The 25,421-nt window shown below is 50.7% G+C and overlaps 1 protein-coding gene across 10 annotated transcripts in view; it reads right to left on the bottom strand.

Annotated features, from left to right (window-relative positions):
* The window catches only part of NCOR2 (nuclear receptor corepressor 2), a 213,224-nt gene that overhangs the window by 162,525 nt on the left and 25,278 nt on the right, over nucleotides 1–25,421 (bottom strand). The window contains exon 1 of one of the 10 annotated variants that reach the window (XM_082066403.1): nucleotides 11,178–11,198. The exons of the other annotated variants lie outside the window; for them this stretch is intronic. The gene's annotated coding sequence lies outside the window, so the exon portion shown is untranslated. Of the gene's footprint in view, nucleotides 1–11,177; nucleotides 11,199–25,421 lie in introns of those variants that run through there. 10 annotated transcript variants of the gene reach the window in all.

The raw sequence follows: 25,421 nt of genomic DNA, 5'->3' as shown, positions 1-25,421 counted from the left end.
CCTCCTTGCTCTTATTTTAAAAAAGGATGTGTTAGTTCCCAGCGTCAGCAAGCGCAGGCATCTCCCAGACCTTCGTGTCCTTGCAAAGCGCTGCAGGTGCTGCCCGATCCGCGCTCTCGGTGTTTATTCTCTGCTCAGAAACCTCCTGGGTGGCAGATGACATCTCAGCGGCCTCGTCCTGGCCTCTTCACGCACCTTCACCTTCCCACAGCCCCCTCCTGGGTTCGGTTTGTACAGCCCACGGTGGAAGCGGGTGCCCACCTCCCAAACCCGCGGCTGGCAGACGGGGGGCTGCGTACAGCGCCCCACGACACAGATACACCGGGGAGCAAACCGCAAAGGCAAACCCACGCTTCTGCGCAGCACTTGCTGCCGAGGGCTTTACAACGGTGTCGAAAAAAACAACAAAAACAAGTGATATCCATCTCTCTTGGCTTCTCTCTCCACAACCCGCACACCTTCTGCCACCCCACAACTCCTCCTTTTCTGACGCAGCAAATAGTTGATTTCTGGACTACAGCACAAAGTCACCAACAATTTACACCCCTCCGGGCCAACTCTGGGGATGGGATCACGCACACCCACCCTCTGCTCCCACCCCACGTCCTCCCCACCCCGGAGCATCGCGGGGACAGCGCAGGGACCGGGGTGCTCCCTCCCACCCGGATCCGCATCCTGCGAAGCTTTCCCATCCAGGCCCCCTCCCCGCTCCCAAATCCTGCTCAGGCATCACTTACAGCTCGCTAATATTTCAGGGCCGGGCGGTCATCGCTCCCCCCTGCCCCGAGAGAGACATTTGTTGCCTTCTCGCTGCTCCAGCCACGTCTCGCAGCGCGTGGTATAAACTTTAAGAGGCAATGACCTCATCGGAGCTGGAAAGAGGGAGGCGGGGGAATTGGCTACTTGCCACCTTCTCATTTTTCACATTAAAAAAAATAATTTATGAGAGAAAGCCCATTTTATTTCATCTAAAAAAGAAAAAAATCCCATTAGAAGCAGCAGGCCTGCCTTGGAGCGCATCACTTGTACAGCAGCCCCAGAGCGGCACTTACTAGTGGTGGTGCAGGGATCCCAGGACCCCTGTACCAAAACACAGCCCCCGGACTCCCCAAGTCCCAGGGGGTGACACATAGTCCCCAAGCCGCAAGGGTGTCCCCAAGCCCTGGGGGGTGTCCCCAGGCTCCGGGGGGTGACATATAGTCCCCAGGCCCCAGGGGTGTCCCCAAGCCCCAGGGGTGTCCCCAGGCCCCAGGGGGTGTCCCTGGCTATGGGGGGGACACAGGCCTCAGACCCACAGTGCCCCCCATGGGTCACTATATGGCTGCCCTATTGCCCCCATAGATCCTTATCTGGCACCCCATCTGTAGAACTGCACCGCCTGCTCGTAGTCCCGGCTATGGGGGGGGGACAGAGGGATGGGACCCACAGTGCCCCCCATGGGTCACTATCTGGCTGCCCTATTGCCCCCATGTGTCACTATCTGGCAGCTCTGTTGCCCCCTATAGGTCACTATCTGGCACCCCCCCTCTAGAGAGCTTCACTGCCTGCTCGTAGTCCCTGGCTATGGGGGGACAGGGCGATGGGACCCACAGTGACCCCAAGGGTCACTATCTGGCTGCCCTATTGCCCCCATGGGTCACTATCTGGCTGCCCTATTGCCCTCATGGGTCACTATAAGGCTGCCCTATTGCCCCCATGGGTCACTATAAGGCTGCCCTATTGCCCCCATGGGTCACTATATGGCTGCCCTATTGCCCCCATGGGTCAATATATGGCTGCCCTATTGCCCCCATAGGTCACTATCTGGCACCCCCATCTGTAGAGCTTCACCGCCTGCTCATAGTACTTGGCTATGAGGGGACAGAGGGATGGGACCCACATTGCACCCCATGGGTCACTATCTGGCACCCCCATCTGTAGAACTGCACCGCCTGCTCGTAGTCCTTGGCTGTGGGGGGACAGAGGGATGGGACCCACAGTGCACCCCATGGGTCACTATCTGGCTGCCCTATTGCCCCCATGGGTCACTATCTGGCACCGCATCTGTAGAGCTTGACCACCTGCTCGTAGTCCCTGGCTATGGGGGGACACAGGCCTCAGACCCACAGTGCCCCCCAGGGGTCACTATCTGGCTGCCCTATTGCCCCCATAGATCCCGATCTGGCACCCCATCTGTAGAACTGCACCGCCTGCTCGTAGACCTTGGCTATGGGGGGACAGAGGGATGGGACACACATTGCACCCCATAGATCCCTATCTGGCAGCCCTATTGCGCCCATGAGTCACTATCTGGCAGCTCTGTTGCCCCCCATGGGTCACTATCTGGCACCCCCATCTATAGAGCTTCTCCGCCTGCTCGTAGCCCTTGGCTATGGGGGGGACAGAGGGATGGGACCCACAGTGCCCCCCATGGATCCCTATATGGCACCCCCATCTATAGAGCTTCACCTCTTGCTCGTAGTCCTTGGCTGTGGGGAGACAGAGGGATGGGACCCACAGTGCACCCCACGGGTCACTATCTGGCTGCCCTATTGCCCCCATAGCTCCCTATGTGGCTGCCCTATTGCCCCCATGCGTCACTATCTGGCACCCCCCATCTATAGAGCTTCACCGCTTGCTCATAGTCCTTGGCTGTGGGGGGACAGGGGGATGGGACCCACAGTGCCCCCCATGCGTCACTATCTGGCTGCCCTATTGCCCCCATGGGTCACTATCTGGCAGCTCTGTTGCCCCCCATGGGCAACACCCACAGTGCCCCACCAGCTTCTCAGGAAACAGAACACAGCGCAAACATCCTCTCGTCTTTGCTAAGGCTGATTTCCCCTGCAAGCACAAGGAGGGACGTCCAACTCTCATTTGCAGCTCCTCCAAACCCAAATTACAGCATCATCTGCTGACTGCACCCGGGACGAACGAACCCACGTTAATGACAGGCTAAACTTTGCAATTCACCTCTCAAAAGCACGAAACATCAGCAAAACTGCTCCGATCACCCCAACAAATCCTCTCCAGCTGACGGAGCAACGCGCGAGACCAAGACGTGCAGCAAAAAAGCAAACAACTTTTTCCTCTCGTTTTCCTTGTCACTACTTCAGCCCCCCAAAAAAACACACGCTCCAAGCCAAGAAGGGTTGGAGGGATAAAATCACCTGGGAAAGCAGCCGGGGCTCGCAAATCCTCGCACTTCGCCTCCCTTGGCAAACACCGGCCACCTCCGGGCAACCGCAAAAGCGTATTCGCAGCCTCCGCCGCTCAACACTGTTTCTGTGTCGACGGGCCAAGTCCCAGTTTTTCAAAGCAACTTCTTTCTGCCGTGGCCTAGTTTAGCTCTCCAGACAAAACGCCACCAAAACAAAAGCAGCCCGGCCAGGCTGGGGAGGGAAAGGGGGGGCACTTACCTAGCAGCATCCCCGCATCACCTCCGCCACCTCCTGCATCTTTAGCAGCCAAACCCTCTCAACTTCTAAATAAATAAATAAAAGAGAGGCCACACAGCCTTAAAACCAAGCTGGAAATGAAATGGAAAGCCTGTAATTATTTCTCAATGCTCCTGCCAGTCTCAGCCTATAAACACAGTGGATTACATAAGTCCACCCCTCCTGTTTTGAAGCCAAAAGTATGAGCTTTTCCTCCAGCTCTGGCAGCAAGTAATAATTCCTCGTCGGCATGGCAACGCTGGCTGGCTTCCAGCAGACAATGGGCGAGTTGAAATACTGCTACGGCCTTTTTATAGCTGAGCTCTGAAAAACCTCTAAAATATTAGCTATCTGATGGCTAACCCGACTCCACCACCTCTCCCCTTTAACCGTTTCCTTCCTGCGCCGCCGCCCGGCGTCACCCAGACGTGCGGTCCGGAGGTGCAGGGGATGCTCCTCTTCCCGGGGACCGTTTCCCGTCTGATGGATTTGTTGACTTCTCACCAGCGCAGCATCTGCAGCAGCTGCCACAGACTCGGCGCGGTGTTGGGGTTTATCTGGCTTTATTTGGCTCTGTTACTCAGCAGGTAGGTTTGCTCTGTTGCGTTCGCTCCGGCAAGCTCTGCATGAGGTTCTCCTCTGGGCCAGCCCAGCTCGAGAGAAAACAGGCAGCAAAATAACACTTGTGCATGCGATTTTGTCATCGCCTTCCCGTGTGAGCAGGGGTGAGGCTTGTGGGGCTCTGAGCGTGATTTGCAGAGGTGCAGGGCAGCAAGACGCTCCCCAAATCCTCTATCAGCAAGTCCTGGGAGAACTCAGCCATCTTTTCGGGACCGTGTTGCAGGGATGTGTTGGAAAGTAAATATGTGGGAAAGCAAGATGTGCGGTTCCAGCCACCTGGATGATAAAGGAGGATCAATACTAACGTGACCATCTGGACGGTCAAAGAAATAATACTAACATAATCAGATCATAATAAAATATAAAGGGCCTTGGACAGATGATGTTGAAGTACGTTTCTCATAACTGTAAAGAGTTATAGCCCAGACTCGTGAGAATGGTATCTCGGGCCGGATGACTGCCCCCAAGTGCATGGGATGTACGAATGTCCTTGGGCCTGGTCTGTGAATGAGTGGAAAAACAAGCGAGAAAAACATCCCATGAGTTTAGCGTGTTTTTAACAACAATTAGTGGAAAAACATCTTATGTAAACATGTTAGTCCAGTCCTGTACCTGTAAATCCTATAAATTGTCCATAGTGAATAAAGAAGGCGGCCTGGGTCAGCGCTCTGCTTGGCCAGGCTCCGTGCTTTTCTCCAGAACAAGATCTCTGTCTCTGCGTGGATCTCTGTCTGCGTCCCCGTGTGCGTCGGGATGTCCTGGAGAACCAGCTGGGGCAGGGCAGGGCAACCTGCCCACGCACAGTTTGGGCTCATTCTGCGGCTGAATGGTTTAAAAGCACTAAAACATCCCAGCGAGCCTGAGGACCAGCAGCAAGTCTCGGAGAAGACACTCAAGGCGTCATTCAAGTCCATGGTGCAGCGAAGACTGCTGAAGGAGCCTCGGGATTGAGTTTCAACCAAATCCTACCAAAACGAGCAGCTAACACAAAGACGCGGCAACTCCCAAGATCACGTGAAGTTCAGATTTGCCCTAAACAACCACACAAAGCTGCCCAGGATGACTCAGATGCCTCCCCGGGCACAGACCCTGACCCCCCCAAGGCCAGCAGGTCCATCACGCCGACCTCATTCACACCCCTGAGCAGGAGCCGTGTGCCCGCTCTGCGGCTCAGAGCTAAACTCACCCTCCGCAATTCGCTGAATGTTGCAAGTTGGCAAATAAGCAAAGAAAACAATAGAAATTAAAGAGAAAATTAAAAAAAGATAGCAGCGCCAAGGCCACCGCAAAAGTACAGTTAGCGCCTTTCTGAACACTCAAAATGGAGCTGCCAGGGCCCACGATCCGGCTGGCGAGGGCTCCGGGAAACCCGCGTGGAGGCCGGTGACTCCACAGCTCTCCGAGGAAAAGGCTCCAACGCACCACCCAGGGGAGCCTTTAACACTCCAAAACCAAAAGGCAAACACCATCAAAAAATAAAGAACATTTCTTTCTAAATCTCACTAAGTCGGAGAGCACGATTATGATTTTTTAATGTGCAAAGGTGATAACATTGCTTGGAGCTCTAGTTCAATTAAGTATTTTATGGGGATAAACATACCAGGAGGCACTAAATACAAACCATAAAGGCTCCCTGGTACCTGGCAGGCTCGCAGTTGCTCAGCCTTTGCTACTAGGCTGTACTTCCTAATGCCACAGAAGAGCCTAATTCTCACGGCAACTATCCGAAAAAGAGTCAAGCAATTGTCTTCGCACAGAGCAGGATGCAGCAAACCCTGGCAGACACTGGTTCTCACACAAAAAAACCCCTCTGAGATGGCCAAAAGTAGCAGCGATTGCCTCATATAATTAAATGCACGTTGTGCTACTGCAGAGCCCAAGTCACACATGGGGGAAAAGCCACAAGCAGCACCGAGCATCTACCTGAGAATGGGTTGGAGTAGAAGATGACACCTTAAATCTCTTAACGCTGTTCTGCCAGATGAGAACTCAAGGCTACGTGCCTGGAACACTTGCGTTTTCTAGGAGAGAATAATAATGTATTTTTTCTTTTTAGTGGCCAATTTTCTGGGTTCCACCCCAGTGAGTAACAGGCAAACAAGCCACAGAGAGACAAAACCTTGGGACGGGTGTAGGGATGGGATCTGGCCCTGCCCTGCTGAACATGGATAAATTCCACGTTCTGCTGCTCCAGGGAAACCCCAGCGGGTTCCAGCGACACCGTCCTGGGCAGACTGCACCTCATCCCCGGTTCCCATCGACTCCCCACGCCCTCCCCCAAAACTTGCTGTTTGCAAGATTACATCGAAGAACATGGCTACAAAACACCATCTTCCCAACCTGAACCGAATAAAAGAAATATTTTGGAAAAACAAAGATGATGTTTCTGTCTGGGTGTAATGCACCATGTCCCTGCAAAGATGCTGCACCCTCCAAGTGGGCAAAAGGAGCCACAGAAAAGAGAAAGTTCAATAAAGTGAGAGCTAAAGGCTCTGCAGAAAGCTTGCTGCCCTCCCTTCTCCGGGCAAGGAGCAGCCCCAGCACACGGACGTGGGATCCGCCATGGGGAATGCAAGTTACAGCTACAAAGCCCCGCTGAAACTTTACCATGGCATCACACTACACATGCTCTTCCAGCTTCAACCCTTAATTAAAGAGGCTATTCTTTACGGCGCTGGAGCCACTCCAACGCCCATTGTTAAATTTAAAATAAAACCCTGCAACCCCACAGCATCTGTAAGACATTAAAACATTCAATACTCACTTCTTTATTCAGCTTTAAGACATCATTTAATATTTTTTCCTCTCAAACCCCAAATCTAAGGATTTAAAGAAAATCACCAATGGCACCTCTTAAAGGATGCTTTTAAAAAATGAAGCTTCTGCAATAATATCCTTGACCTTTAACAATTCAAAACCGATCAAAAGCACTCGATGACATAGAGCCTGCGGACAGACTGCGAGACCAGGACACATTCAACTCGGAGTCAGGATGGAGCAGACTCCGCAGCACGGAACGCAGCTCCAAATACAATCCAAAACAAGAAAACGGGCAGATTTGACCACAGAAGATCAGCAGGAACACAAGTGCAAGAGGAGAAGACCCAAAGATTATCAACTGAGAGCACAGTTCATGAAGCAATGGATGCGTAAGGTCACCCCATGGCAGCGGTGGGCAAGGTGACCTGGCTGAAGGTGGGTCCACCAGTGTGGACATCCCCAACCAGCAGAAGTTCAAGTGTGGGGCTGCATTCTGCTCTGCTGTGCCCACGGTGCACCCCATCCCCAGCAGGAGCCTGCCCGGGGAGGGTACCAGCTCACACCAGTGAGCAACCAGCCTACACACCAGTCAGCTACACCGTCGCTTCTGTCTCTGTTTGGGCAATAACATCTCACCTGGGCCACATTCCCGGGTGCTCCTGCCCGCTCGTGCACAGCAACTCTGCTGCGCCAACACACAGAAAGAGCAGCGAGGTTTGCAGAAAATCCCAGTAAGATACCTCCAGCAGTTCCATCATGCGTGCTTTAAAGTTCATAAAATTAAAAAAAAATATATGTATATTAAAAAGTCATCCCAAACCCAAATACAAAAGCCTGACAATTAGCAGAAGCCGTTTTGCTTGATCAACTCTCCCCCACCTGCCAAGTGATTTTGTGGCCACAGTAGCAAATCTTTGGGGTAACGCAGCCCCATGCGCTGAGCCCACCATACAGCTCCAGCCTCCTGCACCCCCGGCGCGGCCAGCGCCAAACCGCCCTCCCGCTCCGCAAGCCAGAGCCTCCAAAACCAAAACAATGACATGCTGGGCATGTACCTGCTTCTACCAGCGGAGCCTGCAGCAGAGAAAAAGCCTCGCACCGCCCAAGCTGCGTCTTTAGGAACGGGCTCCGACGTCAGAAAATGTTGTTAATGCAGAAACAGGGCAACACGTGGCATGTGTGATGGAACCAAAGGATGAGGAACGCAAGGGAGGAGGCGGAAAAGACGACTCATTGCAGGAGCTGTGCAAAAGGCGGCGATCCCGGCAGCGGCATCGCCCGGTCCGGCAGCAGAGCCGCCCGGCACCAAACCAGCCCACAGCAGAACCGGGTGACACACACCCCACGGGACACGGGAAGCTGCTGCGAAAGGAGAAAACGCGTGCCAGGAAGAGCTTAAAAACCCCACACAACACAAAACAAAACACACCACCAACAAAACCAAACAGGGGAGCGGGGGAAGTATTTCATCACGCGTTTTAGAGAAACAAAGTAGGAAAAAAAAGAAAAACAAAATCAAGAATCCGATCCCAAGCCGTGCTACACCAGGAAGAGGCTTCCCTAATTGTTTCAGCGAGTTCTGGAGCATGTCCTCGCCAAAGGCACTGCCTACGCTATTCCAAAAAGTTTGAAAAGCATCCCAAACGAGTGCTCTGAAAGGCAGGGCAGGACCACAAGGATCTTCCTAACAGCAGGGACAGACTCTCAGAAAATGTAAGAGGCCACATGGACAAACAGACACTGCAAGCAAAGGAAGAACGTGGTTAAGATATTCCATAGCCAAGTTACAAAACGTAGCAAATGGCAGAAAGAAAAAAAAATAGCTCAGGCTGGATATGGAAACAGGAGACGAGCAAGATCTGCAGAAGTACAAACCACTCTTGTGCAAGACTAAGAGTAGGTACAGATTTGAGGAGAAGCGTCCAACCACCAACCGGCAGCAGCGGCACTCACGGGGATTTCGAAACAAGGCTGAAACCCGTAAGAAGTTTCCGATTTATTTTTTAGTTCAGGAAAGGGTAAGACCATAGCCAACCAACCAGCACACCGGTCCTCCTCCTTCGGAGGATTCGACCTTCCCGTATTTGCAGTCTGAAACAGCAATATCCCATCATGAAAGAAAACAAACCAAAATAATAATGATTTTGGTTGTAGCCTGGCCATGCAATTCAGCCTTTTCCCAAACACACACCACCGCTCGCTATTTATTTTCAGTTGGAGCTTCCTCTCCACATCCACCTCCTTCCTCTCCCGGACTGATTGGCCATTTCTCATCTCCTATCTGCCGGTCTGCCCACCGCATTGGTGTTTGAAACCCGCAGCTGTGACAAACGCTGAGCAAACCCAGCCACTGTGAACACTGCAAACGCAGAGCGGCTGGGGAGCACTGCAGACGAGTCATATGCTTAAACATTTTGTCCCCAAGAGCTTGGCCAATCCATTTAGCAACGGAGCAGGACTCTAATAATAGACACAAGGATACACAGGAGATAAATGTACACAAGACAAAAATAAACCCCAGCCTTGTTATAATTTTAATACAGGAGCTAAACTGGGAAATGATAAATGAAGACTGTTTCCACAGTTGAGTCAAGAGGAAAATTTAACTCCCAAAAGGCCAAGAACAAACACACGCACACTGGAAACTGGATGGGGGACTTTCGCAAAGCTAAAGGATGGGATAAGCATTGCTTTTAAAATAGGGTTTTCATTCTTTCAAATTACACAAAAAAACCCATTGCTTTGCTGTTTTCCAGGGCAACCAGAAGTGGATTTTAAGCAGCTGTGCCTGTTCTCAGCCATGAGGCGCCTGCAGTCACGGGGCCAACAGCCACCTCCAAAAGTTGCTTTCAGCTCCCTGAAAGCTTCCCAGCAGCTCATCTTCAGCTCAGTGATCTCCAATTAAAGCTTTAATGCACTTACACACAGTTATAAACTCCTACATACATCTTTCCCGTATGAGTTTTAGCCCATCTCCAGACTCCATGGTTAACCGTGCTCCCCGCACAGCCCCTGCCTTTGCTTCAGAGAAGAATTTCTGGTGTTCAATGAGATTAACTGTTTCCGTCTGAGGGATAACTCTTCCCTTCCCACAGGAATACCCAGAAGAGCCTCACTGATTTCCCAACTTCAAGCCCTGTGTCATCACAAGTTATGTTTTCACGGACACAAAACATCTGGGTGCCCGAGGATGCAGAGGTGGGGGCTGTGGCCAAAGGTACCTTGGTGTCTGCAGGGACCTTGATGGATTCTCAGGACGATACCAGATCAGGTCCCTCACACCCCTGGACACCCAGACCCCAAGCAGCCCTGGTATTTCTCCCATTTGATTCTCTTGAGCTCTGGCTTTGCAACTCAACACGCACAAGATTGTTATTCAAGAGTGACGCAAGATGGGCCAGAGAAGATCGCTAACCACGTTCAAGCTCTTCCTCTGCTGAACGACTGCTTGACCCGACCCTCCCGTACAAGCCTGGCCAATCTGGGGCTTCAAAGCTCATTAAAAACGTCTACCTGGGGCTAACGACCACAGGAGCATCATTCTTCAGGTGACTCTCGGACTGGAAGTCCATGCTGGCAGAGCATCAGCAAAAGGATGAAGGCGAGAAACTGCTCAGAAACCTTGTCCATGTCACTAACTCCAGGATGTTTCTAGATAGTACCCAGACCCGGACTTCCTGCAGTGAACTAAGACTGGACCAGGGTAAACTTCACTGCATGTTAATCTCCGCTCAAACCATTCTACTAAAAAGGAGAAAACAGTCCTGTTCCAGATGGGAGAGGCTTTTTATAGCAAGCCATGGATATCTGGCACACTTCGCTGAAGGTCTTTCATCATGCACACAAGGTATCATGCTATCTAGTAATCTGAGGAAACATCCACGGGTTTTTCAACCTCCTCTAGAAATTGAGATTCAACAGGAAACCACAAATACACCAGGCAATTAATTTTTTCTTTACCAAATGTTTCCAGTCATGTCGCAATTTTAACAGTAAGCAAACTACTTGGGTTCTTTCCAGTTCTTGTGCAACAATGTTCCTCATTTTTCGTTTTCTTTTTTAAATAATCTGGCTGAGATTTTTTTAAGTTTAAAACAAGTTAGGAAGTCAGCGTGAACAGAGAATACTCTCCCTGCTAAATATTTACCCCCCCTGAGGTTTCTGTATCACATAACAAAGGTTTTGTACAAACAACCAAGTAAAGACTTTTCCCAGCTAAAAATATAGCGGACAGCCTAAGAAACAAGAGCAGAACAACATATCTACCGACACAGGCAACGCCAAGCTATCCGAACCACATAAATAAAAGTCTCATTCAAACATTCCCCCCTGTCCCCTCCCAGCACCATTCCAGGGGAACAAAGAAACATTAAGTCTTACTTTCCTGGTGTATATTTGATCAGACCTTCTGTTAACACAGTACGACAGCAGCGATGAAGAATATCTCAGCTAAACAAGCGTCTACCATTCCCCTTCCTTCTGCCGAGCCCTCGCTGACGCAAGGATGGAGCAGCTGCTGTCTGTTTTTAAACAGCTCCATATTTCATAAGAAGCCGCTGATTTCTGAAAGGACAGCAAACCCAGCCAATGGCTTACAAAATAAGAACCAAATGAAAGCAATTCGGGACACACTATTTAAACATCGTGTCCATTTGCTCAGCTTCCTTCCAACGCGCCGCCGCAGCTGAAATTCGGAAGACGGGTTTTGATCGCTGTCTCGGCCGACTCCGTTACCACCACGAGCACAAAACTTTTAAATATTCATCTAAAACAAAGCAGAGGACACTGGAAAATCCCTCCCATGGCTCCATATAAGAAAAACCTTGAAACATGGGAAAAAACAAACCCAAGTGATTAGTTTGATGCAGACACAGACACTACTTCTGCACCATATTAACAATACCTTCCCCTAGTTGGGATTTCTGCTGCTGGGAGACACTAAATCAGCATTAAATGGTCATTTGAGATGGAAAGACTCTCCTTGAAGGACCTAACCATACATCTTGAGCTTTGGAAGACTTACCAGCAAAAGATATGTAAATATTGATATTGTTTTTTTTAATCCGGGATGTATCAGATACCTGGGAAGCCCCTCGTGACTACTGAAATTCCACACTTTCTTCTTCTAAAAAATCCACATAAGATACAGGTCACTGCGTATTAGGACCTCAGCTTAAGCCTTTTCTGTTCTGACTCGGTAGCTGTCACTTGGGCTGTTAAAAGCCATGGGTGACACCAGGCGAGTCCGTCCTGAAGGGCTCAACTCCTGCTGCCTCCTTTCTAGTTAACAGCTGCTTCAGAATATGGCTTTTTCGGTTGTTTGTGTTGTGTTGATTAGCTTAGATAAGGACTTGGAGAAGGAGGAGAGAGAAAAGGACATACAGGGGGAGCAGGATTTAAAAAGAAAAAGGCTTTCATCTGCTCTAGTAATTAGCAGGTCATGCTGAAAATGATCAGCATCTCTTTAAAGCAACTGTGCATGAAATGCGCAGAGCCCTGCTCAGGTCACTGCACCCGTACGAGTCGCTTAGTTCTATCAGTCACTGAGACCTTGTGATTTTCTAATTCCTCTCTGGCCAGGATCCTTCTGCTTCCACTTTTCCACGCCGGGAGCCTGGGGATAAGGAGGTTCATCCATCTCGCTGCTCAGTCACAAGGGAACTAGGCATGCAGGTGCCAATGCAAATCAAGGACTAATTAAAGGTTTGCAAAGGACCTTCAGATTCTCTGATAAAGCAGCGCAGGGAAACTTGTTGCAAATTATTCACCATTCCTGGAGAAAAACTGGGTGCAAAGCCTCCTGATCATCTCCAGGAGGCTTTCCCAGGGAGATGATCAACAAACAAGAACCAGAGTCTGCCCCAAATGTGACGGACATCTTCTGTAATTGATCAGCGAGCTGCTGCCCAGGTGTCCCTCTGCAATGCACGTGTTGATGCCCGCACAACAGCCTCTGCCCCCGACACGCACCAGCAGCTGTGGACCCCAAGAGCCTTGCCCCCTTTCACCCAAGCTTGAAAACGACATTGACAACACTGTCTGGGACTTTATACATAAGCCCTGGTGCAAAATGAACAGCAGAGAGAGGAATGAAAAAACAAAAAGAAGAAATTACAAATCAGCAAGAGAGCTCTGGTCATTCTGGCTCCCCTCTTCCCCACATCTTCTCTTGCCTTCAGAAAATCCAGCATCCCTCTGCAGGAGGGGCATGAGCACAGCTCCTTTAATAGACCTGCCCTCCTCAAAAAAGGTGAAAAGATGGTTACAACCATGATAATTCTTCCTCTGATGTACTCACATCCTTCTATTAAGGACACATTACCTCAAAGGTCAGTAATCACCAGCCAGAGCCAGCTCTGCCTCGACAACCCATCTTCAAAATGCGCCAGGCGCCTGAGAGTGCCCAGGACAGCAGGAGACTGTCCTCAACGTGCTGTCTGGACGCAGCACAAGCTCCTTTGGTGGCTGGAATGGCTGCGTCTTCTCAATTGTCTTTAATTTCAGCAGCTTTCCTTCACTTTGACATCATTTTTCTGCCTCCGCTTAATGCTGATCCCCAAACCAACACACACCTTCAAAGTGCTGCTGTTTGAAAGAGGCCCAGAAAGAAGGGAATTAAGAGATTGCGTTGCAAAGGCAGGAACGACTCCCCCAACACGCGGTGGGACAGGGGACAGTCCCTACAAGATCCGTGTGGCACAGGGACCAAGGAAAAAGCACCAGGGCTGGTCCAGGAGGGCAGGAGCAAAGCAGAAACGCTTTGTAGGGAGGGGAAAAAAGCAACATATAAACAGCAGAGACTGAAATCACCCAAACTCCATCCATACAGAAAACTGCAATGGTCACAAGAGCATCAGGAAGGAGCCAAAGCAAACTGAAGGTAAAACGCATCCCTCTGTGGTAGCGAGGCATCCATCGGAGAAAAGGGAACGTCCCTCCAGGAGGGCAGCGTGGAGCACCTCAGTGACAAACCTACAGCGATTATTGGGAAGGCATCATCCATACATAATTTTGAATTTAATTTAATTAGGCACCCTGCTAACTTCATTACTTATTTAACCGGACTGCTCATTCAATTTACGTTCCTGTTGTTTCAGATAACCGCTCCAGGCTCCACCTCAGCAGGAGACACACTCGAGGACACATTTGGGGGTGCTGTGGCCTGCATCCCCTCAAAATTAAACGTCACGCCAAGGCGAGCTTATTTTTGGTTTCATTAGCACGCAACCTCCCTCAAGTGCAATATGAGCGTTTTCCTTTGTGAATTGAACTCGCAAAATTATTTGCACAGCATTGGGGAAAACGTAAGTGTCAGAGATCCCGTCAACAGGGAAGGAGACTCAGTTTCACAGCAAAGCCGCCTCTTCATAGAGAACAGCAGCAGAAGCTGAGTGTTGGATCAGAAGGACCAGGCTCTGCTGCCTGGCCAGGGATGGGGCTCAAATGGCCATGCCAGGATTTCACCCTTCACAAGACGAAGGGATCACGTAGACTCCATAGAAACAGAGGATCTTGGCAACTCTCATTTCCTCCAGCAAACAGTTCTCAGGGGCCTCTTCCAACCTCCTCCAGCAGGAAGAGGGGAACTTCTAACACCTAATCGCTGACATTTAAGAATGTGAAGCTCCAACCATCAAGTTGACACCACAGCAGGGAATGCAGCTAACAGATATACAGTTGCATGCTCCCCAGGGTGTGGATTTCAAATTGGAGCTTAAAAAGAAGAGAGGAAACTAACCTACGAACCCAACTTTATCTGGGATGTATTTATGTGTGACCACACCACAATGTAAACACCTGGGAGGATTCCGCATTCCTCCTCCAGCAGCTGTGTCCGAGCCATGCTCGTATCTGGAATCTTTTATGTTCTAAATGCTACTTCTGCTTGCTCCTTGGTGCCAAAATGCCTTGTGGCACATGTGTGGGGAAGGAGAGGAGCAAGAGAACGCTCAGTAAAGTACCAAGACGCTCCAGGTACCAACGTGGTGACCACAGAGGAGAGGTTGACGAGCAGACATCCACAGCACGCATAACAGGCGGCAAATGGAGGAGATGCTGTGGTTTGAGATGGTCACACTCAGTAAAAGTCACTGTTCTCCCCTGGTTACAATAAAAAACAAATTCACATTACTCCTAAATAAACCCAATGTTTGTTATTTCTGCTTCTTTGTTTGCTATGCAGAGCTCCAAAGCCAGGCAGCAATGTTTCCTGGCCAGCTGATGTTATTCATACACAACTTGGAAATCTAGGCTTGCATCTGGATTTATCGGTGTCACACGAGTTGCAATGGATTCCAGAGCAGCCCCCAACGCACGCGGCACTCCACAACACAAACGCACCAAAAAGTGGCATCCGAGTCCTCTCCAACGCCACCCCAGCCAGGATCAAGGTCCTTTTAAAGCCAGAACTTCCTAAGGCACGTCCCCAGCTGCTCAGGGAGCCGGCTTTACAACACAAAGCTCTCGTGTTAATGTTTGCATCTGCTCGTATTGAAGTATAAAATAAAACCAAGCTGTGCTGCAGCACCGACCCTGTGCAGACACTTGGGTGCCTCAACTCGGGCACCCTCAGGGATTTTCAGTGCGCCCTGGGGACACACAGATAAACAAATATTTAAATGAGATGCGTGTCAAGAGGCCCCTCGGCAGCTCTGTAAGAGATGTCCAGTGTAAAAAACGCTCAAGACAGAGGGCTGCGCAAACCCCCTGTGCCTTCAGTCGCATCTGGGATGACCTTCCCGACAGGCCTTGCCCCTTGTCTTTGCTCGAGTTACCTCGGCCAAGACCGGAGTGACCCCAGCCAGCCCTTCAGCTCTTTGCTGTCAATGCCCAGCCTGCACAGAAACCTGACCCAAAGCCCAGCGAGGTTAGCGGACAGGCACGCGTTGCCGTCAGCAAGGTCCCTGGTAAGGCCACCGCAGGGTTTGCCCTATTCCTGGAATCGGCAGTGCCTGGAAGCCAAGGAACAGAGTTAACACTGACTGTTGGCTGCCTTGGTCTTGCCAAGGACCAGCCTGTCTTCTGCAGCCACCCCTGGCAGGGCTCAGGCAAGACGGGACTGATATCAGGTGGCTTTTTCCATGCCATCCATCCTGGATTTCTCCACATCGAGCAACCAAGAAGGCCAGACCAAGAGGTCAAAGCCTCGAGATGAGACATCAGGCTGTGGGGAGACCTGCACACAAAATGTTGACAAACGCTGACACGTTTCATCTCATGTGCCAAAATTCCACATTTCTAAGACTTTTAGACCTGGCGTTCCTTAGAGGTTCAAGGGTCACCCCAGCATCTGTCCACTGGTGACAGCAGACGTGACCTCACTGGGACGTGCACAGAACACCAGGGCTCACAGATTCCCAGATACTTGCTCTAAGGCCGGAGGTTCGCAGAGCAGCTCCGTGATTTACTTTCAGGGTTTAATTCTACCCAAGGGGATTTTGGGGCTGCATTTACCTCTTGCGCCAGCCTACCCTGCCACAAACTCTACGAACCCCGTTAATCACCAATCTCCTAGAAAAGAAAAATCTTTCATTACTAAATGTAGCTCTCTTAGATAGAAACTGCCTGAAGATCCCCACGTGGCAAGAGGAGCTCCGAGACGAGTGCTCCTCTGCTCCCGTGCCAGAACACCTGTTTATTTGGATGCCAAATACCAGGGGCTCAAAAGAACAAAATCTCAGCGCCCTTCTCCCACACTGCTTTTGAAGATGATGGATGCATCTGGTTGGGAATCTGAGCTTTTAAACACAAGACAGACTTTTTAACACCCCCATAGCCCACAAGCGAGACACGCTAATCAGTCATTAACAAAGATCAAGTCCTCATTAGACCCCGAATATGAACTGATCTTACAGAAAAGCATTTTTGAGTATTTGTGTATTGAGGCTACTGTTCTATAGTCGCAAAAAGAAAATAAAATAAATAAATGAAATAACCTAAGGCAGTTGCAGGCAGGACATGCAAGCTCAGTAAAAGTGCCGGTGCTTAAAGGGAAACAGCAAACACCTTGAAAATAAAACACACCTGTCAGTGTGCAAGTCAGCACGGAGACTCTGCAGGGGACGGAGACCCCCAGCGCTGCACAACGTGCCCGAGGCTGTTGGTTTGAAAAGGGATGATGGTTTACGGGGTGTTTGCACAGCTTAACAGACTCGCTTCCACACGCATCGTTTCTCTGCGCCCAGGTTTGCAGACAGCTAGGACAGCGCGGTCTCCATCAGGCTGTACCCACATCACTCTGGCACCCAACGCCAGCAACAGTCAGAAGCGTCAGGAACTTCTCAGAAACAAGCTCCTTGCTAAGAGCAGCAGCAGTGGCCACTCCGGGAGCTTTAATCAGAGTTTTAAACAAGTCACAGAATCACATAGAATCCCAGAATGTCAGGGATCGGAAGGGATCTGGAAAGCTCAGCCAGTGCAATCCCCCCATGGAGCAGGAACACCCAGATGAGGTTACACTGGAGGGTGCCCAGGCAGGTCTTGAAGTCACCACATCAATAGACATCCACCAGTGCCCCAAGACCAGGAGGAACATGAGAAGGCGATCGCTGAACATCTACCAGTAACCACACTAATTCAAACACCAGTAAAGACAGAAGGTGGTTTACATGGTTCTCAAACAGCCCTCAGTCTACCTGTAACTACCCTGGAACCAGCAGAGTGTGGTTATTTTAGGACCAGTTCCCCCGCCTAAGGCAAACAGCTCCTAGAGCAGAGCCCGAGGAACAAAAGCGCGCTACCAAGCCACAAAACTCAACTTTACGGTATTCACAGCATCAAACCCACCCAGCGAGCTTTTACCTATGGATGTCACCAGGTGCTGCCCAGCGGCAGAGCCATCACAGTCCAACCCGGAGAAGGTCACCAAGGGGAGGGAGGGAGCTCTCCAGAAAACGTAGAAAATGTGCAGCTTTGTTGGGAAAGCAGCAGGAATGTGGCACAAAGGTAACTGCTACAGCCTGGGGCCGCCAGATGAAAGCAGGATCAATACTCCACTATGTTGTTCAACCCGTTTATTAGGGGGGGAGGTGGAGATAAATGAGTATTTGAGTTGCCAGAGGGTACACTTTCACCCCAATCTGAGTCAGCTGGAGCAAGTTCCTGCCCAGCAACACCATCTCAGCCAAATGATTTCAGCCTTACAGTTCACTTAACCACAGAATACAAAGAGCCAGGAACCCAGCAGTCGATAATGGAATAAACTATAGGTCAGTGACCAGAGGAAAACACACCATTTAAAATTATACCAATATTGACATGCACGGGAAACACAGGCTGGTGGGGTTTATTTATTTATTTTAAGCAGCCTATCTGCTCAGAAGCGGCGTTGAGCCAGCTGCTAAAATTACAAGGTTAGATTCTCAAAGGCCGTGGGTAAACTGCATAATGCCAGCGCACGCTCGCATCCATTAACGCACAGCACCGGCGAGCAGGGCCGAGCACGCAGGCGATCCGGCACGGCGCGGCGCGCACGCTCGCGCTCAGCGCCGCGGCCAGGAGGCACCTGGGCGCCCAGCGCGGCTCTGCTAAGCTGCCCCTGCAAGCCTGGCTTGTGGCCAAAGGGAGAGCACAAACTCCCTCCAGACACCCCGCCAGAAGCCCAGCCAGGCTCATTTATAGCTCCATTTCCTCACAAGGCTGCTTTTCCCTGAGAAATTACCGCAGTGACAATTTGCACGTTAAGATTAAAGGTTGCTACAGCTCTCCAGCAACTGAAAACACCCAGAAAAGCCCACTTTTCCCCCCGCCACCACGTCCAAGGAGCATTTTGTCCATCGCATGTGAGCAAAGTGAGGACGAGGTGACACCAGAAATTGCAGAAAACATCTCGTCTGAAGTTCATGCAGTACCACAAAGCAACCTTATTTCCTCAAAATAAAACAAGACAATGTGAATTTGGCAGGGTGAGTGAGACGAGCAGCAGGCACTAATTCTGGCCAACCTCTCAGCTCCATCGAGTAAAGCAAAACCAGCTGCACCATGTGCACCAAGCAGGGTTTCCAGCCTTTAGGATCAACAGAAGCGTTCAGCGCGATGCGACGCGTATGCCCCACCACATCATTAAAGTTAAATTTTAACACGTTTAGGCAGCGGGATCTCAATGCCAGCTCCCCCTGTTTGCAGAGCTGGCTGCTGCAGTCCCCTGGCCAACCTCCCCGCGCCGAACGGCATCCGGATCGCTCCCCATCCGTCCTGGCAGCGCCGCAGCCATCGCTCCAGTGCCTCAACCCGCCTGATGCGGCAGCCGGGCACTAAAACACCATTTGCAGTGGCAGCCAAGGGAACGTGAAGCCGAGATTGATGACTTTTGCGGGAGAGTACCAAGGAAACAAATTGCACTGTTCCCCAAAAATCACTTTTCCTCAAAAATACCTGCTTGCCAGAAGGGAAAAGCCTTCAAGGCTGAATCTGGTGCTCAGGAAAAGACAAGATTAAGAGCCCCAGAGACCACCTGCTGTTTCTCCTCCAGCAGAAGTGAAATAGAGCGGCGAAGTTTGGCCGGGCTGATCTCCCCCACGCCACCGAGGGGCAAGTGACCAACACTAAGGGCTGCAATAAAGTTCAGCTTCCCAGCCCAGCCCCTCCTTGGCACCCTGCTCAGCGCCGCTACCAAGCCCACCAGCATTCCCACCAGCAGCAGAGCCACCTGCCCATTCAGAGCTGGACTCCTGCCACCGACTCGCTGCACAGGTGCCACCCGGGTGACGAGACAGCTCCGAGAGCCGAGCCTGGCAGCACCAGAGCGGGACAACACCCGGCCCTTATTCAGCGCCTGTCTCTGCCTCTCATTTGCTTGGGAAATAACCAGCAGGTAAACAACACCCAGCTAGCAATTTGCTTACCAACAAGGAAAACAAAAAAACAGCTCTACTTTCAACTTTTTTTTAAATTTCAGAGTAACAAAGCCTTAATCCAGGCTCAGTAAAGCACCGCATTGCCTGGCTTGGCTCTCTTTGGCTACCAGCAAATCAATAGCTTTCTTATATCTCTCTGCTCTGCTTGGGAGGGAAAAGGGGCCACTTTTTTTCCCCAGCCAAGACATCTGCAGAAGGCATCCGTGTGCTGTGAGCCAGGACCCCTCACGGGGAGGGCTGAAAAGAGATGAAAGAGCGCTCTGGCGCGGCAGAGCCGGCTCCTCTCGCCCTCATCTCTGCTGGCACTGCCAGCGCGTTTCATGTGGGAAAGATTTCAACCCCAGTCTGGCCTCCCAAGCACCATCAGTCCTGCGCTGGTTAGTTACTCACAGCGGGGTGGAAGGAGGGGAGGAAAAGCCACTCGGAGCAGAGGTTCAGATGCTGGAGGTGGGACTGCACAGCTCTCCTGTTCTGCACAGGCAGCTGCTGACTGAGCTGCTTATTCTGCACATCCATAACCTTCAAAAAGGAGGCTCCGAGGCACTGGGAGGAAGCATATAGGAAATCCAGCCTTGGATTCAGGAACACCTCGGTGCAAATCAATCAGCCCCTCTCTGCCTCTCACCAGAAAAGGGTCTACAAATCGGCAAAGAGATGAAGCCAAATGGCCCAACGTAACGCAAACAAATATAACAGTCCCAGAAGCACCTTGAGCAGACCAGCGAGCGCAATCCTTATTCCCCAGCACACAACAGGGGCGTCCAACTCCTCCCAGACAGAGCCACACCAGAAGCCATTCAGACCTGTCCCATGTCACAGTGGGGCACGGGTGCCACAGGCTGAGCCTCCCCTGAGCCCCTGGGCCACAGCAAACCGGTTCACTTCCAGTGCCAGCGAACTGAAGCCTCCCTGAAGGCCGCAGGTGGCTGCAGGCCCTCGGGATACATGAGACATCCAAAAAAAGCACCTCTGCAAACATCACTGGGCTGGGGAGCTTTGACTTTTCCAAAGGTGAGCCTGGACCAGGCTTTCCTCTGCACCCACAGGTCACCCCAGGCTGTGTGTCCCTGCACCCCACGGAAAACCCAGCTCCACGCAGGACGCTCAGCCCTGCAGAACACGGGAGCCGATACCCAAAACCAGCCACCAGTACACGGTAAACCCCACAACTTTAACATAAGAGCACGCACAAACCCATATTACAAACATCAACAGAGCTGTGTCAATTAGATTAGACTCTGCCTTGTTATCCATCATGTTTACTGTACATGTGAATGCTTTCTAAAGAGCAGATGCTTTTCAAGCTTAATAATTCAACCGTTTAGAATTGAGCAGTGAAAGACCCTGCAAACAAAGAAATAAATGCACGCACAGCAGAAGCCTTTTTGTTGATTTTCAACTATTTTTTCCTTCAAATATAAAGTACCGAGAATGCCAGACATCTTTTCTTCTGACGAAATGACAGACAAAGAGGGTGTCTAATAGGTGGAAAGCATTTGGAGAAGAAAAAACAAGACGACCCTCAAACATATTCTTGCAGGACAACTTCTGAAAACCACATTAATAAGTAATACAGGCTTCCCTTGAAACAACAACAGCAAAAGCTTCAATGGACGACGTCACCAGGCCTCGATCTCCGCTGCAGATCAAATGCCACCCGAGCAGGAAACAGCTGACGCACAGCTCGGTGCAATTACACACAGTGCCCACGCCACAAAGGGCCCCCTCTTCACTGCAGGGACACTCGGCACCCTCAGCCCTGCTCCCTTTGCTGACAACCAGCCCCTCCTGCCCCTCGAGGAGAAAGGACCCGGCCATCCCGGGCGCTGGCCCCACGGGGATGCTCAGCACCCCACAGCTCAGCCGGGCTCTGATAACATCTTCCCAGAACATGTCACCTAAGGTCTCCAAACCTCATTTTCTCCATCTGTTAATAAAAAAAGTGAACAGAACTTTGCCACTGCAAGGGCTAAATGGAAAACACCTGTGAAAACGCTTTTCCAAGTGTGGCATGCACTCTTTGTACTTACTGTTATCAGGCTCGGACTACGAGTTGTTCAGAGCGCAAACTATTTGCATTATACGTTGAAGACAGTAGCGCTCACTGTTGGTAGCACTCAATGCACAATATTTTCTACACACCCATCTCATCATCTCAGTAATTTATACCATGACTAGCTCTTTTACATTTACTCACACATAACTACATAAGTTTGACATTTACTGCATTATCACTACAGAGAAATTACTGTAGGGGACAAATTAATTACCTATGCAAAGCAGGCTAAGAATAGTCAGCAACACTGTACCACTGAAACGCTAGACAAAGCCTCAAACAGGACTTCCCTCGCATGGAGGATTACAGGCTCTACCCACAAAAGACTCAAGTGTCTTGCCTTATCTTTATTCCATTTAAAAGGAAACAGACTTTCCCGAAAACCTGATAGAAACATGCCTTTACAGAACAAATGCAAACGGATTAATGCACTTATCAGCAGTAGGCTTGAGGGGAGGCAAAGGCATATTCCTAATGCTGCCTAGATATTCTAAGATACTTTTTAATTAAATTATAGAGCATCATTAGCTAATGAAATATTTGGGTCCATCGTTACACAACTCTCCTCCTCCTGCTGCCTTGCAGACCCCACGGTCTATGACTCCACACAAGCATTTCAAAGACAAGAAGACATGGGGACTGCAAAGGGAGCTGAAAGAGAAAAACCTCACGTCTTGTCCTTGCTCCCAGGCTGGCCAGGGCCCCCCACGCTCGGCTCCGGGAGACACAGTTATCCCCAGGTTGGGGACACGCAAAGGAAACTCGACTGTGTCAGCACTCACACTGTCATCGATGGTTTGGTTTCAAACGCCTTGCGCTGGCTGAGAGGTTTAACAAGCACATACCAAAACGCTGCCTTGTCAAGTTCTGGATCGTCAGCGTTAAACCCTGGGAGCAGCCAAGTACGAAACGGGCCTGCAGACAGAGAAATGTGTCTCAGCGTTTTTCCCCTGCCTCGCCCTCTCCCTTCGCCAGCGCGTGTTTGCTTTTGCTTCTAAACTTCGCTTCTCTGTGCAAACAGTCTGCTATGAGAGGTATTTGCTCAGTCCACAAGTTTCCTGCATTTTTGTCCAGCTCTAGGGCCTGATAGTCGGGCGTTTCCAGCTCAAAGACCCAGGCTATGGAAAAACGACTCCAGCCCGGCAGAAGTGATGCACCACCGGGCACCAGAAGCCAAACCACTTGTGAAACGGTTATATCTGAGCATCGCAGCCCATGACAGGGATGCTGCAGAGGACTCGGGGGCGTCAAAGGGAACCTCAGCCACTTCACCCAGGAACAAAGACACCCAAAGCACCCCCACCTTTGAAGCCAAGCTTTGAAAGCATCAAACAGCTGCAAAGCCACAGAACAGCCTTCTCAAAGCTCTCCTGTCCGCCTCCCCAGCGCCAAAGACACTCTGCCCCTGGTCATGCTTTGTAGGCAGGCCAGCTCTGAAACTCGGCCCGTTTACAGTCAGCTTTTATACAACCGCCTTTATTCTACTGAGAGCTTTACACCACACCCATCGCCACATTCCCTGGATTTACATGCTCAGCCCGTGTAAACGCAGTTATTTTCCTTTTTCCCAAGGCTTCTGGCACCCACGTCTTCCATCTGTTTGCTGTAGATTTGCCCCACACCGATCCTCAACGAGCCTGTGGTGTGTCTAACACACTGACCGGCATCCCCCCGGAGCAGCACCAAGCACAACAGGTCCCCAGCAGGCTCTGGATGCAACGATAACACAGCAAGGAACACTCCAGTTCAACAGAAACCCAAGGGAGCAGGATTTGGTGGATGGAGGTTATTAGCGCATTACAAATAGAACAGAAATTCAGGAAGCAGTTATCTCCAGAAAAGAAAGATTCATTTCCTTATGATGCTCGCAAATCACACTGCTAACTTCAGATCGGAAGAGCTGGTGCTCAGGAGAATGAAATTACGCATGTTGGATCACACAGGACACCTGAGTGGATAATAGTGGAAAATTAATGGCAGCATATGTGCCTCAGGCAGAGGACTGGAAGACCAGCAAGAGAGCTGTGCTACGCTAAACTTCATCATGATGAATGAAACCCACTGCAAATGCAGAAATACCATGATTAGATGTACACTGGAGGTTCAACGTCTTAAACATTAATTGGTTTTCTCCAAGAGCACCTCTCTCAGCCAACAAAAGCACATGTATACTCTCCTTCAGAGACAAAAGGGTACAAGGAAAAACAATCATGAACTTTTGGAGATCACCGGCCTCGCACGAGGATTTGATCCCTGGATCTTCTCCAAAGAAAGCTTTCCAAAGCAGCACATGAAGTGGAACTGCAGAGATTAAGCAACCTGCCGCTTAACTCCTGTGCTAACAATGGAGGGTCTGGTGCCCGGACAGGCTGGTGACCCCAGGATCACCTGCCCTCGTCCAGCAGAAACCCTCAGACCCTTCCCACCTCAGCACCATCAGAGCGGGGTTCAGGCTGCAAAGCACAAAGCACTGGCGTGGGACACCAACTGCAGCCACCACGCGGCCCATGTTGAAGTGAACTCATGGCCTCGTACCACGTACCCGGCTGCTCCCCCAGCCCTGCCAAGCCGCCCTGTCTCCTCTGCCAGAGCATCGAGCAATCTGTTGTTTTCACTGATGCCGAGTCTCTCCTTGCGAACCTAATCCTGGAGCCTCCCTATGACTTGCCTTCACAAGAATGCTAATTAGGTCTTTACTACCCCCAGGCTTTCCGAAAGAAAACAGGCATCTGCCATGTGCACTCCCACTCCGGCTCTGTTTTCCCCATTCCAAATGAACAAAACAAGTGTGTTACTCGGTCAGTGACACGCAGAGGACACAGTCAGCTTTGTAAGAAACCTGGGAAAGGAGCTGCATCACCCATCACACACCATGGAGGAACGTCCGTCCTCCCAAAAGAGACAATGCACCTCATGAGAGGCTGCCACGCCTGGTCACCATGTCCTGGGTCCTCCTTCCAACGGTGCTGGGTTTTCTCAGCGTTTCCCCAAGGAACAGGCTGCTCCCACACCCAGCCTTGCCAACCCACACCATCCCCTTCCCGAGACACCCTGCTATTTCTAGCACAAGGTGCACACAGCAAAATCTGCTTCCATCAGTTGGTCACACCAGTGACATCCACCCACAACCGTCCTCCTCCAGCAAGGCCCAGGGACACACCGGTTTTCCAGCTGGAGAACCTATGTAAAAACAGCTGCCAAACCCCCACGACACCAGCTTGTTTCTTCAGTTCATGTCCACTCCTCACTCCTTCCTAAAAGGGAAAAGGCGGCATTTCCCAGGACCAGGCTGCCCACAGCTCTCATGTACCCACGAACAGCCACGGAATAACATGAGGAAGGGGCTGCAAGGGATTCACCTTCTGCACCGCTCCAAGGTGACATAAAAGCCCCACAAACGCCAGTCCCTGCAGGTCCCACATTCTGGCTCACTTAGAGCACTCCCAGCCAGATTTAGGGAACATGACATTTGTAGAGAGGAGCAAAACTACCCTCACATTGAAGAGCTTGTTGCAAACAACCTTTGATGCACAAACAGGCACCCAAACACACTGACAAAGACAACCAGGCAAGTCAGTGTGAATTAGAACAGCAAAGTTTCCAGTTTCCAGGCACATAAGCCACCTTGATGATGCTTCTCAGCTTTCCCAATTCAGAAGATGGCTCGGTCACCACTGCCCCCCTCCAAAAAGATTGCAAGTTCTCCACCCTTAA

The sequence above is a fragment of the Streptopelia decaocto genome (assembly GCF_964273445.1).
Source record: "Streptopelia decaocto genome assembly, chromosome: 15".
NCBI lineage: Eukaryota > Metazoa > Chordata > Aves > Columbiformes > Columbidae > Streptopelia > Streptopelia decaocto.
This window is presented reverse-complemented; position numbering and strand designations above follow the sequence as displayed.